Source organism: Paroedura picta, chromosome 10 (assembly GCF_049243985.1).
Source record: "Paroedura picta isolate Pp20150507F chromosome 10, Ppicta_v3.0, whole genome shotgun sequence".
Taxonomy (NCBI): domain Eukaryota; kingdom Metazoa; phylum Chordata; class Lepidosauria; order Squamata; family Gekkonidae; genus Paroedura; species Paroedura picta.
In genome coordinates, this window is record NC_135378.1 from 28,162,993 (window position 1) to 28,179,840 (window position 16,848).

Consider the following 16,848-nt stretch of genomic DNA (forward strand, 5'->3'; position numbering starts at 1 on the left):
AAAGTCAAAAACATGTCTATATTAAAAAGATTGGCTCATCTAATAGAGATACAAACCCAAGATTACAAAGTATTTATAGATGGATTGGTCAAAAATATCTCCAAGGAGATCCAAGATGGCAAGGAAGAAGTCTCCAATAGGAATGATGGATCAATAACAGTGGCTGATGACAGCTTTAAACAAGGTGGAAAACCAACAGCAGAAGAGAAATCTGAAATTCATATCTTCAAGGAGATCCAAGATGCCAAGGAAGAAGTCTTTAACAGGAATGATGGATCAATAACAGTGGCTGATGACAGCTCTAAACAAGGTGGAAAACCAACAGTAGAAGAGAAATCTGAAATTCTGGAGACGGAAAATGGGATGCCAGAGTTCTGCAGCCCAGATAAGGTCACCCTTTTTAAAAAGACATACAGCCATCTCAAAGCAACAGTGTACAAAAATCAATCAAAAGAAATATGGATCTGCAGTGAAAGTAACCGATTTAAAGGAGCTCTTTGGGGAAAAAATTGTATTGATACTGGAGTCCAGGAGGTGCAACGGCCTCAAGATTTATCGATGCATATTCTGCGGGAAAGAGTACAACTGCACTTTCTACGCCAAAGGCCAATGGGACAGAATATAAGTCTACGGGAACGACAAGATGTAGTAAGCCTCAAGATGAGACCCCCCTAAGAAGACCGAAAGCTCATATTGTTTTATGTTTAATGTTATACTGTATTCTATATTTCTATTTTTATGAAAAAGGGGAAGCAGTGTCTCTTTCTCTCTTGTTTCTTGTTTCTTTTCCTTTGTAGGCATATAGGTAATATAATCATTAGTGTTGGAAATATAAAATGGGGCTCTCCCCCCTTATTTTTTCTTTCTTCTATTAGTGTATTGTTCTAGGACCAAAGCCTACACTGACCTGTAGAAAATGTTTAATGTTAAGCTTTCAACTTAAATCTGAAAATATACCTGTCAGGAAGCTATAGAAGACTGAAAGCTTATATTGTTCTATGTTTAATGTTAAGCATTTAATCTAAACCTGGAAATCTTATTATTCTCTGTATTAACAACATATACTGTATCCTACATTGCTATTTTTATGAAAAAGGGGAAGCAGTGCCTTTTTTCTCTCTTGTTTCTTTTCCTTAGTAGGCATATAGGTAATATAATCGTTAGTGTTGGAAATATAAAATGGGGCTTTCCCCCCTTATTTTTTTTTATTGGTGTATTGTTATAGGGCCAAAGCTCCTATTGATCTGTAGAAAATGCAAAGCTCTCAACTTATACCTGTCAGGATGGCTCTTAGAATGGGTCAAGTATAAATGGTTTGTAGATGTATCTGTATTAAGGATAAGGAGAAATTATGAAATCCTTTTGTAATTTTTTTTTCTTTGTACATCTTTAAGGCAAAGCCCTACTTTCCTCTCCCTTCATCAGTGTATTGATACAGGGCCAAAACTGATACTGTTCTATAAGAAATGTTTAATGTTAAGCATCTAACTTAAACCTAGAAATATCTGCCAGGATAGCTCTTAGATTGTATCAAGCAGTTAACGTGAGGTCTACGATCTCTCAAGTAAGTTGATTAATAATAACTTTTCTTTTGTATATCTAAACAGGCCTTTTTTTAATGTAGTGGAAATGTGGATGGCTCTTAGACTCATGGCTCTTAGAGTTTTGGGCAAAAGTTTATATCACTGTGGAGTCAATGTGGGGTCGTATATTTTCAAATGATGATTATATTTTATTTACTGCTTTTCGTATCAATAACTCGTGTTGCATCCTATATTTCTATCTTTATGAAAATAAAAAAAATCATTACAATAAAAAACACGGGGAGATTTGAAACAGCTAAAACATTTTTTATTAACAAAAAGATTTTTATTTAATTCATACAGAGTATAATAGAATGGGCTTCCTCCGCTTCCACCTGAGGAATGTCATGATGAATCTAGAATATAAAAAAATGCAGAAACATTGTCAATAAAGAGCATAAATATTATACATCTGCAAAGGGACAAAGATTTTGTGGACCACACAGCCCCTCTTTATGCCTTTTTCTACTTATCTTCTTACTAATATTTGAGGGATATCTGAAGGCCTAGAGCTACAAGCTGATTACTCTTGTCCTAATCCTAATATGTTATATTTCTCAAATGTCCTTCATGCTTCTTAGTTTAGGTTTTTACATTTTAGGGGGTACTTGTCACTGGCGTACCTACTAATAAGGGGCTGCATCCCTTCCAGGAATGGTGGCACCTCTGTCCAGAATAAAGTATCCTCCCTGGATACAAGATCCTCCACCCTATGTTGGTTCAATAGCTATACATACCGGTATCTGGATTTCAGTCCAATGGATTTCAGTCCAGGGGGATGCTGAGGTTTGCACACAGCTGGGCAGGAGGGTCCTTATAAGAAAAGACCTTTCTCTCAAAGAGCCCTTGTGCTAGTGGTTGGGAAGAGACAAGTGCACGTGTCTTATTGGACAGCCCCTTTCATAATGCTATTAGATGTAATCTAATTCAGCCAGGAGTGGACAACTGCCAAGGAATCTCCCCAAAAGAAAAGATCCAGATTCTGCTCCAAAATGAAAATCAGCAGACAAGTCTCTTTACAGACAAATTCTGCTATAAAATTGTGAGGTGTTTTTGTAAACCAGAAGGCACCTGTAGAGGTATTGCAGATGGACAGATAAAGTGCTGGGAGAAGAATGGAGAAGTAAGCTGTTGATCTTAGCATTGAATATTTAGTGGACGGCTTGTCCCAGATCACTTCTCTCTTCTAAGCCACAGCACTGACCATATATCAGTAGTGCAACAAGAAAGCAGTAGAACTAAGCCCAGAACAACAAAACTCCCTCGGCCTAAGCTTCTGAGATTCAAAGCTCTCTTGCAGACCCAGCACTAGAAATGTGGATGTGAAAAGCAGGTGTCTGAGAGCACAGGCCTTTGTTACATGGAGCTGGGATTGGCTGTGACCAGAACTCTCGACTGAGTTCATACTCTGCGACTCACTCGGATCTACCGTTGTGGAATGCATGAAGCGAAGGCCAAAGAACTGCAGAACACCCATTCACACAGAAATCAATTTCTTTCTACCCCCCAAAGTTCTGAGCTCGAACTAGTCAAATACCTGGGCAGCAAAACCATAATTGCACATAGCAGATAAATCAAATCAAATAAAATGTAGGATTGTTCAGGTGCATCTGTATGCTCCAGGATGGTGTATTGCAAAGATTGCAGAGCGAACCAAAGGTGATGGAAAATACGAAATACAGGACGAAACTCCCAGTCATCACAGCTGCTTGGATCCAATTCTAATTAAAAAAAAACACAAACGTATAAGAACCTACTTCTCCTCTGTGTGTGTGAGACGAAAAGAAATGCAGAAATATAGCTTTAGGCAACCCCTTCTCCATAACTTCTTGTTATGAAATAAGTTTGGGCATCCTTGGGCTACTGGGCTCACTTTCCCCATTCCTCCTCGTGATAACTGAAAGAATTCTGTTTTACAGAAACAAACACTGCTATGCCCCGTCCTCAAACGGTAGCCCCAATGGAGGAGAGGCAGTCAAGAAATTCAATTACAACAACAACAATAATAGTGCTCTCTGCTGCAAACCAAGTGCAACTTGTGGATCTGAATCCTGCTTTGTAGGGCCACGGTTTGTGCCTCGTATGGAAGTATGAACAGTCCTGTGACCTGAGTTTCCTTTCCCTGTGCTGTGGGTCACTTCAGCCCCTGGGGGGCAGTGGTCTCTGGCACAAGTGGCCCTTCTGGTCACATTCAACTCCCCTCCTGACTCAGGAGCATGGCAGCAAAGCCCCTAGTTGGGGGAGATCACTTGCCCCCGGCTTCCAGCGCTCGGAGTCACGCAGGGCAGGAGTGGGGGGAATCAGAAATCCCGGCACCAGCTGCGGCCTCCTGCCCTTTCTGGTAAAAAGCTGGAAACTATGATGTTGCCACAAAGTTTCCAGCAATTCTTAGAGCTACCCATGCCACTTCTGGTTTTCTGCTGGAAGCAATGTGATGCCGCAGCTGGTCTTCCCCTGCCCCTGTCTCCCTGTCCAAAGCCCTCCTGCCAGTTTATGCAGTAGAAGGATTGTAACGGGCACTGCTACGTTTACTCAAGGGTCTGTCCCTCTTGACGTGAGTGGAATTTAATTCCAAATCTGTTGAAGAGGGTCTACTGGGAAACTGGGAGACAGCCTACGCCTCTTAAATACATACTAGGGGAGCAACATTGTGTGTGTGTGTGTGTGAGGTCAGGCTTGATTCTCTGAAATTCTCTCAGTGAATGCTGTTTCAACGGTTGCTCACCTGGTTGGCTAATATGTCTGCCAGATCTGAACTGCCAAAGCTGTGGGGCTGTGGATAGACTTCGAGCAACACCTTCGCCATGATGCTGATGAAAGAACGTTTTGTACTAACCTTTGCCCACTCAAGAAGAATGCAGGAATTCAGCCTGAGAAGGAAGGAAGGAAGGAAGGAAGGAAGGAAGGAAGGAAGGAAGGAAGGAAGGAAGGAAGGAAGGAAGGAAGGAAGGAAGGCAGGGAGGCAGGAAGGAAGGAAGGAAGGAAGGAAGGAAGGCAGGCAGGCAGGCAGGCAGGCAGGCAGGCAGGCAGGAAGGAAGGAAGGAAGGAAGGCAGGCAGGCAGGCAGGCAGGCAGGCAGGCAGGCAGGCAGGCAGGCAGGCAGGCAGGCAGGAAGGAAGGAAGGAAGGAAGGAAGGAAGGAAGGAAGGAAGGAAGGAAGGAAGGAACGAACAAACGCGGCACATACCACAGATTTACTTTGCATCATTAGCTGTCCAGATATCGTAAAAAAGATTGCCGTGTTCAGTGGTCCCCCAGGTGAATTGAGGTCCATATTTATATCCTTATACATCTGCAAGGGAACAAACATTTTGAGGACCACACAGAAATTCTTTATACCTTTTTCTACTTCTCACTAATCTTCTCACTAATATTTGTTGGATATCTGAAGACCTAGAGCTATAAGCTGATTACTGTTGTCCTATCCGAATGTGTTATATTTCTCAAATGTCCTTCATGCTTGTTAGTTTAAGGTTTTACATTTTAGGGAGTAATTCTCACTGGTGTACTACTAATAAGGGGCTGAATCTCTTCCAGGAATGTCAGAGGCTCCTTCATAGATGGCCTGAAAGGGGGGGGGGGGTCAGCTGCCTCTCTCGCTCTCTCTCTCTCTCTCTCACACACACACACACACACACACACACACACACACACACAAACGTCCACACAAAGTCAGTCCTGCTCTGCCACAGCTCGCATCCCTGATCCTCCCTGGGGCACCATGCCACAGAGACCCAGCTCCAAAGCAGCCCTTAGGTCCAGGGGAACTGATCTCTGCAGTCTGCAATTAAACAGTTTAATTGTCAATTTGTATTAGACCCCAAATACATGTTGTTAAGCATTTTACCCACCTGAATACCAAATCCGTGTTCTGAATTCTCATTCCATGCAACAACAGGAGCAGGGCTCCTCATCACCACTGATGACCCACCACGGCTGCCGCTAGACAGATTGGAGCAGTGGCTCGAGATCTCCCCTGAGCTCGCCGCCTCCCCACCCATGGCCTCCGGCTGGTCCCTGATCTTCACAGAGCCTCTTTCAGGAGTGGGATGCCAGGCTCCAGCCCTCCAGCCTCCTTCCCTCAGGGTCCCAGGGAGTCAGCAGCTGGGGTCTGGGACGATGTGCCCAGTTCCTTCCACCCCAACAGGCAGTTCCTGGGCTAAGAGGACCATGGGAAAAAGCCCCCCCATCCAGGGGGGACCAGGGAGGGAGGACAACCCAGGCGGCACCAGCTATCCATCTCTACCGGTGGGGAGGGGGTGAGTGAGGGGGAGGTAACCCCCCCCTGCCCAGAACCGTGGGGACCCGATGGCTGCATCATCGGGTCCCTGGCCTGGGGCACTAGGCAGAGACAGTTGCCTTTGGATCGTCTAGTTTGACCCCCTGCTTCTGGCAGGAGTCTTGTTTCACAGGGGCACTGAGGTGTGCCCGCCTGGTGTGACAGCTGGTTTTCTAGAGACCATGTGGCTTCAGCTGGAATACCAGTCAGACCAAGCCAGGGTTGGGGGCTGGTCCTGTCACCCTGGCAGCAGTGTGTTTGCGCCCTCGTCTGGCTCAGGACAGCACAGCAGGTGCTGCATTCAGACTGCAGGTGGTTGGGTGCGTCCAGCCACTGTTGGGACTGCCTTCGGAGATGCCATGTTTCTAGAGGCCAAGTCTCACCAGAGGCCCCACTAGGCAGGGTGGACACTCACCCTGGGATGTCCATGGTGGCAGGAGTGGCGAGGGGCCCATTCACCGGTCACCACAGTTCCGTGATCTCAGCTGGAACAGGGCTGGAGATCAAGCCTCAGTGTTACTGGTGGAGGGCTTCTTATATATAGGATCCATCTAACAACTTTGCCATTAAAAGTTATCATTGAAAGGACAACATATTGTAAGGTTAGCAATTTTTTGCGTCTTCAAAATCTGGTGATTAAAGAGAAGACAATGAAAAGTTGGCAGCAGAAACAAGAGGAAGAAAAAAGAACAGAGTGGCTCAGTTATATGCCCGGGACCTCTAGGATGAAAGAGAAATGAAAAGAATCCCAAGGAACTGGGCCGACCACAGACCACCAGAGGATTTTCAAAAACACGGGGAGATTAGAAACAGCTAAAACATTTTTTATTAACATGAAGATTTTTTTTTAATTCATACAAAGTACAATTGAATCGGCTTCTTCCTCTTCCACCGCAGGAATGTCATGATGAATCTAGAATATAAAAAAATGCAGAAACATTGTCAATAAAGAGCATAAATAAACGAGGGTTCCATGTGACACCCGAGGACATGGCTTTGGGAAAATGTCCTGTTCTGACTTGAGGGAAAGTAACTTCTCTAACCATGTGGTTGTACCACCTATCATTCTCTCCAGAACTAAGCCCCATGAACCCAGAAGCTCTTTGCTTCATCCCAGCCATTGCCAGCTATGCTGAAACTAACAAAGGACAGATCATAAGAGAATGACGTGGTGATTCTGACTGCAGGAAGGTCTGTATTTATTATCTTTTTAGCTACTGGGGGGGGGGGAATCATAGAATCATACAGTTGGCAGGGGCCAAACTGTCTGTTTAATATTTTGCGGGCCCTTGTTGACAATATTTTAGTCCTTTGGACACATCTCACCATGAATCTAGAATCAATCAATAACATTAGCTCCTGATCAACTCTGTAGTTCGAAGGAGTATCACAGATGGACAGATAGTGCTGGAGAAGAAATTGAGAAGTTAAGCTGTTGAATACTCAGTGGACGGCCTCTCCCATATCACCTCTCTCTTCTAAGCCACAGCACTGACCATATAACAGTAGTGCAACAAGAAAGCAGTAGAACTAAGTCCTGAACAACAAAACTCCCTCAGCCTAAGCTTCTGAGATTCAAAGCTCTCTTGCAGACCCAGCACTAGAAATGTGGATGTGAAAAGCAGGTGTCTGAGAGCACAGGCCTTTGTTACATGGAGCTGGGATTGGCTGTGACCAGAACTCTCGACTGAGTTCATACTCTGCGACTCACTCGGATCTACTGTTGTGGAATACATAAAGCGAAGGCCAAAGAACCGCAGAAAACCCATTCACACAGAAGTGAATTTCTTTCTACCCCCCAAAGTTCAGAGCTCGAACTAGTCAAATACCTGGGCAGCAAAGCCACAATGGTACATAGCAGACAAACGAGATAGAATGTCGGATCGTTAAGGCGCCTCTGGATCCTCCACGATGGTGCATTGCACAGCTTGCAGACTGACCCGTAGGTGACCGAAAACACAAAATATAAGATGAAACTCCCAGTCATCCTGCCTTCTTGGATCAAATTCTAATTTTAAAAAAACACAAACGTATAAGAACCTGCTTCTCCTCTGTGTGTGTGTGTGAGAGAGATGAAAAGAAATGCAGAAATATATAGCTTTAGGCAACCTCTTCCCCATAACTTCTTGCTATGAAATAAGATTGGGCAGTCTTGGGCTACTGGGCTCACTTTCCCCATTCCTCGTCTTCATAACCGAAAGAACGCGGCACATACCACAGATTTTCTTTGCAGGATTAGGTGTCCAAGAACACTTAAAAACATTGATGTATCCACAGGTCCCGCAGCTGCCTTGAGGTCCATATTATACATCTGCAAAGGAACAAAGATTTTGAGGACCACACAGCCCCTCTTTATGCCCTTTTCTACTTATCTTCTTACTAATATTTGAGGGATATCTGAAGGCCTAGAGCTACAAGCTGATTACTCATGTCCTAATCCTAATATGTTATATTTCTCAAATGCCCTTCATGCTTCTTAGTTTAGGTAATTACATTTTAGGGGGTACTTGTCACTGGCGTACCTACTAATAAGAGGCTGCATCTCTTCCAGGAATGGTGGCACCTCCTCCACCCTATGTTGGTTCATACCGGTATCTGGATTATACATACCGGTATCTGGATTTCAGTCCAATGGATTTCAGTCCAGGGGGATGCTGAGGTTTGCGCACAGCTGGGCAGGAGGGTCCTTATAAGAAAAGACCTTTCTCTCAAAGAGCCCTTGTGCCAGTGGTTGGGAAGAGACAAGTGCACATGTCTTATTGGACAGCCCCTTTCATAATGCTATTAGCTGTAATCTAATTCAACCAGGAGTGGACAACTGCCGAGGAATCCCCCCAAAAGAAAAGATACAGATTCTGCTCCAAAATGAAAATCAGCATATAAGTCTCCTTACAGACAAATTCTGCTATAAAATTGTGCTATAAAAATGCAGAAATATATAGCTTTAGGCAACTCCTTCCCCATAACTTCTTGCTATGAAATAAGATTGGGCAGTCTTGGGCTACTGTGCTCACTTTCCCCATTCCTCGTCTTCATAACCGAAAGAATTCTGTTTTACAGAAAAAAACACTGCTATGCCCCGGCCTGAAACGGTAGCCCCAATGGAGGAGAGGCAGTCAAGAAATTCAATTACAACAACAACAACAACAAGAACAACAACAATAGTGCTCTCTGCTGCAAACCAAGTTTAACTTGTGGATCTGAATCCTGCTTTGTAGGGCCACGGTTTGTGCCTCATATGGAATGAGAATCCTGCAAAACTAGGAGTCTTTCACTGCTGAGCCATACACAGAGGAGAGAGAATGTTCAGCCCCAAGGTGCATTCCCATTGCCTTTATGCGCAGACCATGCTACTCAAAGGATTTCACTTTTCCACTTGAAGACTTTAGATTTAAGAATATCCTGTTCTCTTCTTGCCTCTCCCTAAAGGTGAATTCAGGTAGATGAGAAGCCCGTGAGGGTTGCTTGGAAACATTCTGTGCGGCACCTCTTGAGAAGAGGTTTTCTGTAGACAGTTCAGAGGAACTGCTCCCCTCGTGCGTTTCCGAATTCCCCAAGTGTCATGATATGAAGCAAGATGTAGGTGATATCCCACGTGCCCTTTACGTTCAGGTGCCCGGATTCCATACTGCTTTCCCTCCCCCAGCCACTTTAATGCATCCTCAAAGGAGCAACACCTGAACATAGTAACTGAGAAAAAAACATGATATTTTCAATGGGCCTGAAAAGGGAGATGGAGTCTTCAGAGGAAGTTCATATTTTTGGCTTAAGTATGAACAGTCCTGTGACCTGAGTTTCCTTTCCCTCTGCTGTGGGTCACTTCAGCCCCTGGGGGGCAGTGGTCTCTGGCACAAGTGGCCCTTCTGGTCACATTCAACTCCCCTCCTGACTCAGGAGCATGGCAGCAAAGCCCCTAGTTGGGGGAGATCACTTGCCCCCGGCTTCCAGCGCTCGGAGTCACGCAGGGCAGGAGTGGGGGGAATCAGAAATCCCGGCACCAGCTGCGGCCTCCTGCCCTTTCTGGTAAAAAGCTGGAAACTATGATGTTGCCACAAAGTTTCCAGCAATTCTTAGAGCTACCCATGCCACTTCTGGTTTTCTGCTGGAAGCAATGTGATGCCGCAGCTGGTGTTCCCCTGCCCCTGTCTCCCTGTCCACAGCCCTCCTGCCAGTTTATGCAGTAGAAGGATTGTAACGGGCACTGCTACGTTTACTCAAGGGTCTGTCCCTCTTGACGTGAGTGGAATTTAATTCCAAATCTGTTGAAGAGGGTCTACTGGGAAACTGGGAGTCAGCCTACACCTCTTAAATACATACTAGGGGAGCAACATTGTGTGTGTGTGTGTGAGGTCAGGCTTGATTCTCTGAAATTCTCTCAGTGAATGCTGTTTCAACGGTTGCTCACCTGGTTGGCTAATATGCCTGCCAGATCTGAACTGCCAAAGCTGTGGGGCTGTGGATAGACTTCGAGCAACACCTTCGCCATGATGCTGATGAAAGAACGTTTTGTACGAACCTTTGCCCACTCAAGAAGAATGCATGAATTCAGCCTGAGAAGGAAGGAAGGAAGGAAGGAAGGAAGGAAGGAAGGCAGGAAGGCAGGAAGGCAGGAAGGCAGGGAGGCAGGGAGGCAGGAAGGAAGGAAGGAAGGAAGGAAGAAAGGCAGGCAGGCAGGCAGGCAGGCAGGCAGGCAGGCAGGCAGGCAGGCAGGCAGGCAGGCAGGCAGGCAGGCAGGCAGGAAGGAAGGAAGGAAGGAAGGAAGGAAGGAAGGAAGGAAGGAAGGCAGGCAGGCAGGCAGGCAGGCAGGCAGGAAGGAAGGAAGGAACGAACGAACGAACGGATAAACGCGGCACATACCACAGATTTACTTTGCATCATTAGCTGTCCAGATATCGTAAAAAAGATTGCCGTGTTCAGTGGTCCCCCAGGTGAATTGAGGTCCATATTTGTATCCTTATACATCTGCAAGGGAACAAACATTTTGAGGACCACACAGAATTTCTTTATACCTTTTTCTACTTCTCACTAATCTTCTCACTAATATTTGATGGATATCTGAAGACCTAGAGCTATAAGTTGATTACTGTTGTCCTATCAAAGGGGGGGGGGTCAGCTGCCTTCTCTCTCTCTCTCTCTCTCTCTCTCTCTCTCTCTCTCTCTCTCTCTCTCTCAAACACACACACACACACACACAGGTCCACACAAAGTCAGTCCTGCTCTGCCACAGCCAGCATCCCTGATCCTCCCTGGGGCACCCTGCCACCGAGACCCAGCTCCCAAGCAGCCCTTAGCTCCAACTGGAGCCCTGAGATCCCACTTCTGGGGTGTCTTGAAGCAACATGAAAATGGCACATAAGTTGAGAAATGCTGAAATAGAGCCAGTAATTGAGAAACCCAAAAAAGTCTAAACAAACTGATGGCATATGTTGGAGCTATAAGCTGATTACTGTTGTCCTATCCAAATGTGTTATATTTCTCAAATGTCCTTCATGCTTGTTAGTTTAAGGTTTTACATTTCAGGGGGTATTTCTCACTGGTGTACCTACTAAGAAGGGGCTGAACCTCTTCCAGGAATGGTGGCCCCACCCTCCAGAACAATGTATCCTCCCTGGATTCTCCACCATATGTTGGTTCAATAGCTATATTTACGAGTATCTGGTCCAATGGTGTGTTTATTATTAGCAAAGCCTACTCACCTCTCTCGCATTGCAAATGTCAAAAACATTTGTGGTAGAACCGGCCGCCTGCTTGCCAGATGCCAAGCCAGTGGGCCCTGTTCCAGCCCCCCACCCTTTCCCTGGACAGGGTCTATCTCTTCCGGTCTGTCGCTGCCACCACACACTGACTGCAGTACCCCTTCCCAAGGGACAGTGAAACCCCTCGGCTGGGTTCCTGGTATTCTTGAATTAAAACCATCAATCTTTGGCCATGCCTTCTCTCTGGAGAGGAGATCTGCCCCCTTCTTGCTTGGAGATCCTGGAGATTCCCCCCTCCCAGGAAGTCTGAAGCCTGTATACTCACATGTTCCTCCCCCTGGTGCAGCCTGACTCCTCTATTCTCATTGGGGCATGTGACCCACTCCCTTCCCTGAGTCTCCTGGGAATTGTAGGCAATTGTAGCCTTTCTACCCCCCCCCCCCCAATCAGCCATTTTAACATGCAGGTCCAGGGCAGCCATTTTAGGGTACCAATCAACCTCCAGGCCTCCTTTTGCCACAGCTCCCCGCTCCTAGTTTCCACGTGGAGGAGCCTCCATTGGTTCAATGCTGGGTCTGCAGCAGAATCCCCAAAACGACTGATTGTAGGAAAACCCATATACCTAACACTCTAATACAATTCTCTAACTCATAAATTCTAAACAAGTCAGCATAACACTACACACAGGTAACATGCACGTCACCACCGGTAAGATGTACCCACATTCTTGTTCAGCGTTTCAAGTCTTTCCTGGACAGGAAACCAGCCACTACGTTGACCCGTCCAGGAATGTGCTCTATTGTCATATCAAATTCCTGGATCTTCCAGGAACAGCGTTGCAACTTGGAATTGGTGTTCTTCATGGTTTGTAACCACTGAAGAGAGGAATGATCTGTCAGTAGTGTGAACTCCTGGCCCCAAACCTATGGCCTCAGTTTGTCTAGAGCGCACACAATGGCAAAACGCTCTTTCTGCACCGATGACAAGTTCTTTTTCCTGGGAATGAGCTTTCTGCTGCGGTAGGCAATGGGGTGCTTAGTCCCTTCCCATTCCTGCATCAAAATGCCCCCGAGCCCCAGGTCAGAGGCATCTGTACCCGCAAAAAACCTCAGAGAGTAATCAGGGTCCTGTAGAACAGGCATACAAGTCAGAAGTCATAAACACCAGGAACCTAGCCGAGGGGTCTCCCTGTCCCTTTCAGTCAGTGAGTGGTGGCATTGAGGCAGAAGGAGAACTAGAACCAGAGGCGTGGCTTCCATGGAGTGGGACCCCAAAATGTCTAAACAAACAGGTGGTAAATGTTGGATATCTAAAGATGATAGTGGATCCTTTCTGTGGTCTCCGTCAGACAACTTTTTGGCAGAAGGGGAAAGCTACCCCCCCCCTTAAAAGAAAGCACGTTTCCCCACAGACTCCTGGAAACGCCTCCCTCCCCTCAGTCAGGGTCTGTTAGAGGCTCCTTCACAGATGGCCTGAAAGGGGGGGGGGTCAGCTGCCCTCTCTCTCTCTCTCTCTCTCTCACACACACACACACACACACGTCCACACAAAGTCAGTCCTGCTCTGCCACAGCCCGCATCCCTGATCCTCCCTGGGGCACCCTGCCACCGAGACCCAGCTCCCAAGCAGCCCTTAGGTCCAGGGGAACTGATCTCGGCAGTCTGGAGAGGGGCTTTTATTCTGGGGGCTCTCCAGGTCCCTCCTGGAGGCTGGCACCCCTGAACAGTGGCAGTTGAGCTGCCTCCAACTGAAACCCTGAGATCCCACTTCTGAGGTGCCTTGAAGCAAGATGAAAATGGCACATAAGTTGAGAAAAGCTGACATAGAGCCAGTAATTGAGAAACCCAAAAAAGTCTAAACAAACTGATGGCATATGTTGGAAATCTCAAGATGATATCGGATCCTTTTTTTTATATGTGGTAGAATTGTAGATCAATCAAAAACTTTGGATATAAGGTCATGATAAGTGGCAAACAGTTTAATTGTCAATTTGTATTAGACCCCAAATACATGTTGTTAAGCATTTTACCCACCCAAATACCAAATCCGTGTTCTGAATTCTCCTTCCATGCAACAACAGGAGCAGGGCTCCTCATCACCACTGGCTGGAGGGAGCAGCAGGCCCCCCACGTGGACTCATGAAGCACAAGAGGGAGAAACAAGCAGGCATGGCTGAACTGACAGATTGGACCCACCACCAACCACTGTAGGAAATATCTCAGAATGTATTTATTTATTTAAACATTTTGAACAACAAGAAACAAAACAAAAAAACCCGAAAAGGACCGTCTGTTTTCTATTTTGCTGGCCCTTGTGGAAAACATTTTAGTCCTTTGGACACATCTCACCATGAATCTAGAATATAAAGAAAAGCGGCGAATACTTAGCAGCCGCCGCCATTGAGGCAGCGGAGGAGCGGGCAGCAAGAAGACACGTGTGTGTGTGGGGGGGCTTCTAGGGTGGCAGGAAAGGCGGTGCTGCGTGAGACCATCGCGCTCGCCCCCTTGGCGCCTGGGCTTGGGCTTGGGGCCCCTTAAAAGGGGCCCCGTGGAGAAGCCCTGCGTCTTGCGCCAGGCTCCCCTGAGCAGTGTGCCTGCTCTCTCTCGAGTGCAGAATCCCTCGGAGCAATGAGCTGTCTGCTCCACTCCTGGCCTCGGGACTCTTGGGGCCCGGCAGCACAGTGGGGGGCTGGGGGTCTCCTGCGCAGCAGAGCGTTCCTCTTGATGCAGCAGCGCTTTCGGGCGCATTTCTCCCTTTCTTGTCACGGGACCTTTGGGTCGGCTGCCGCTTGACAGATTGGAGCAGTGGCTCGAGATCTCCCCTGAGTTCGCCGCCTCCCCACCCATGGCGTCCGTCTAGTCCCTGATCTTCACAGAGCCTCTTTCAGGAGTGGGATGCCAGGCTCCAGCCCTCCAGCCTCCTTCCCTCAGGGTCCTAGGGAGTCAGAAGCTGGGGTCTGGGACGACGTGCCCAGTTCCTTCCACCCCAACAGGCAGTTCCTGGGCTAAGAGGACCATGGGAAAAAGCCCCCCCCCCATCCAGGGGGGACCAGGGAGGGAGGACAACCCAGGCAGCGCCAGCTATCCATCTCTACCGGTGGGGTGGGGGTGAGTGAGGGGGAGGTAACCCCCCCTGCCCAGAACCGTGGGGACCAGATGGCTGCATCATCGGGTCCCTGGCCTGGGACACTAGGCAGAGCCAGTTGCCTGGTTGCTAAACTGCAGCAGGCCTCACGGAGGGCCTTTGGGAAGGCTGCATCCAACTCCGTGGAGGGGGCAAGTGAGACCTCCAGTAAAGCGGGTCCGGAGGCGCTCCTGAGAGGCACTTTGTTCGAGCCCCGATCCGTCCAGCTGCGAGGGACTTGTGTTGCCCCCGGCACACGAGGAGGCCTTCATTGAGTCAGCTGGTTTTGCAGACTTCTGGAGAAGGCTTAGACTTCCAGGGTCATCTGGTCCAAGCCCATGGTGAACACTGCGGGCACTGTCTGCATAAGTAGAGTTGGTAGGGGCCGCCATTGTCATCTGATCCATCCTCCTGCTGTAGGCAGCTGTCTTAGTGGAAGGAGTTGGCAGGGGCCGCCATGGTCATCTAGTCCAACCCCCCACTTCAGGCTGCAGACTTAGTTGTGTGACCACAGAGTTGGCCGAGACCTTTTGGATCGTCTAGTTCGACCCCCTGCTTCTGGCAGGAGTCTTGTTTCACAGGGGCACTGAGCTGTGCCCGCCTGGTGTGACAGCTGGTTTTCTAGAGACCATGTGGCTTCAGCTGGAATACCAGTCAGACCAAGCCAGGGTTGGGGGCTGGTCCTGTCACCCTGGCAGCAGTGTGTTTACGCCCTCGTCTGGCTCAGGACAGCACAGCCCTCAGACTGCAGGTGGTTGGGTGCGTCCAGCCACTCTTGGGACTGCCTTCGGAGATGCCATGTTTCTAGAGGCCAAGTCTCACCAGAGGCCCCACTAGGCAGGGTGGACGCTCACCCTGGGATGTCCATGGTGGCAGGAGTGGCGAGGGGCCCATTCACCGGTCACCACAGTTCCGTGATCTCAGCTGGAACAGGGCTGGAGATCAAGCCTCAGTGTTACTGGTGGAGGGCTTCTTATATATAGGCTCCATCTAACAACTTTGCCATTAAAAGTTATCATTGAAAGGACAACATATTGTAAGGTTAGCAATTTTTTGCGTCTTCAAAATCTGGTGATTAAAGAGAAGACAATGAAAAGTTGGCAGCAGAAACAAGAGGAAGAAAAAAGAACAGAGTGGCTCAGTTATATGCCCGGGACCTCTAGGATGAAAGAGAAATGAAAAGAATCCCAAGGAACTGGGCCGACCACAGACCACCGGAGGATGTTCAAAAACACGGGGAGATTTGAAACAGCTAAAAAAATTTTTATTAACACAAAGATTTTTATTTAATTTACGGAGTATAATACAATTGGCTTCCTCCGCTTCCATTTCAAAAATGTTATGATGAATCTAGAATATAAAAAAATGCAGAAACATTGTCAATAAAGAGCATAAATAAACAAGGGTTCCATGTGACACCCGAGGACTTGGCACCCGAGGATTTTCAAAAACACGGGGAGATTTGAAACAGCTAAAACATTTTTTATTAACATGAAGAAATTTTTAAAAATTTATACAGCATTCAGTTGAATGGGCTTCCTCCTCTTCCAGCATAGGAATGTCATGATGAATCTAGAATATAAAAAAATGCAGAAACGTTGTCAATAAAGAGCATAAATAAACGAGGGTTCCATGTGACACCCGAGGACATGGCTTTGGGAAAATGTCCTGTTCTGACTTGAGGGAAAGTAACTTCTCTAACCATGTGGTTGTACCACCTATCATTCTCTCCAGAACTAAGCCCCATGAACCCAGAAGCTCTTTGCTTCATCCCAGCCATTGCCAGCTATGCTGAAACTAACAAAGGACAGATCATAAGAGAATGTCGGATCGTTAAGGTGCCTCTTGATCCTCCACGATGGTGCATTGCACAGCTTGCAGACTGACCCGTAGGTGACCGAAAACACAAAATATAAGATGAAACTCCCAGTCATCCTGGCTCCTTGGATCAAATTCTAATTAAAAAAAACACAAACGTATAAGAACCTGCTTCTCCTCTGTGTGTGTGTGAGAGAGATGAAAAGAAATGCAGAAATATATAGCTTTAGGCAACTCCTTCCCCATAACTTCTTGCTATGAAATAAGATTGGGCAATCTTGGGCTACTGGGCTCACTTTCCCCATTCCTTGTCTTCATAACTGAAAGAATTCTGTTTTACAGAAAAAAGCA

At 47.1% G+C, this 16,848-nt stretch overlaps 1 protein-coding gene and 1 long non-coding RNA gene across 3 annotated transcripts in view; both read right to left on the minus strand.

The window, feature by feature from the left end:
- LOC143819822 (uncharacterized) overlaps positions 1-16,848 on the minus strand; it is a 150,816-nt gene that overhangs the window by 96,259 nt on the left and 37,709 nt on the right. The gene's annotated exons all lie outside the window — the stretch shown is intronic.
- On the minus strand, positions 1,837-12,272 carry LOC143819827 (uncharacterized). 2 transcript variants are annotated; one of them, XR_013225114.1, is made up of 7 exons: positions 10,718-12,272; positions 8,076-8,171; positions 7,690-7,868; positions 6,276-6,773; positions 4,769-4,873; positions 3,121-3,304; positions 1,837-1,939 (listed from the first exon to the last, which is right to left on the minus strand). It is a non-coding gene; the product is annotated as an uncharacterized LOC143819827 (long non-coding RNA). The 2 variants fall into 2 exon arrangements; XR_013225113.1 differs by having other exon boundaries at positions 1,906-3,304.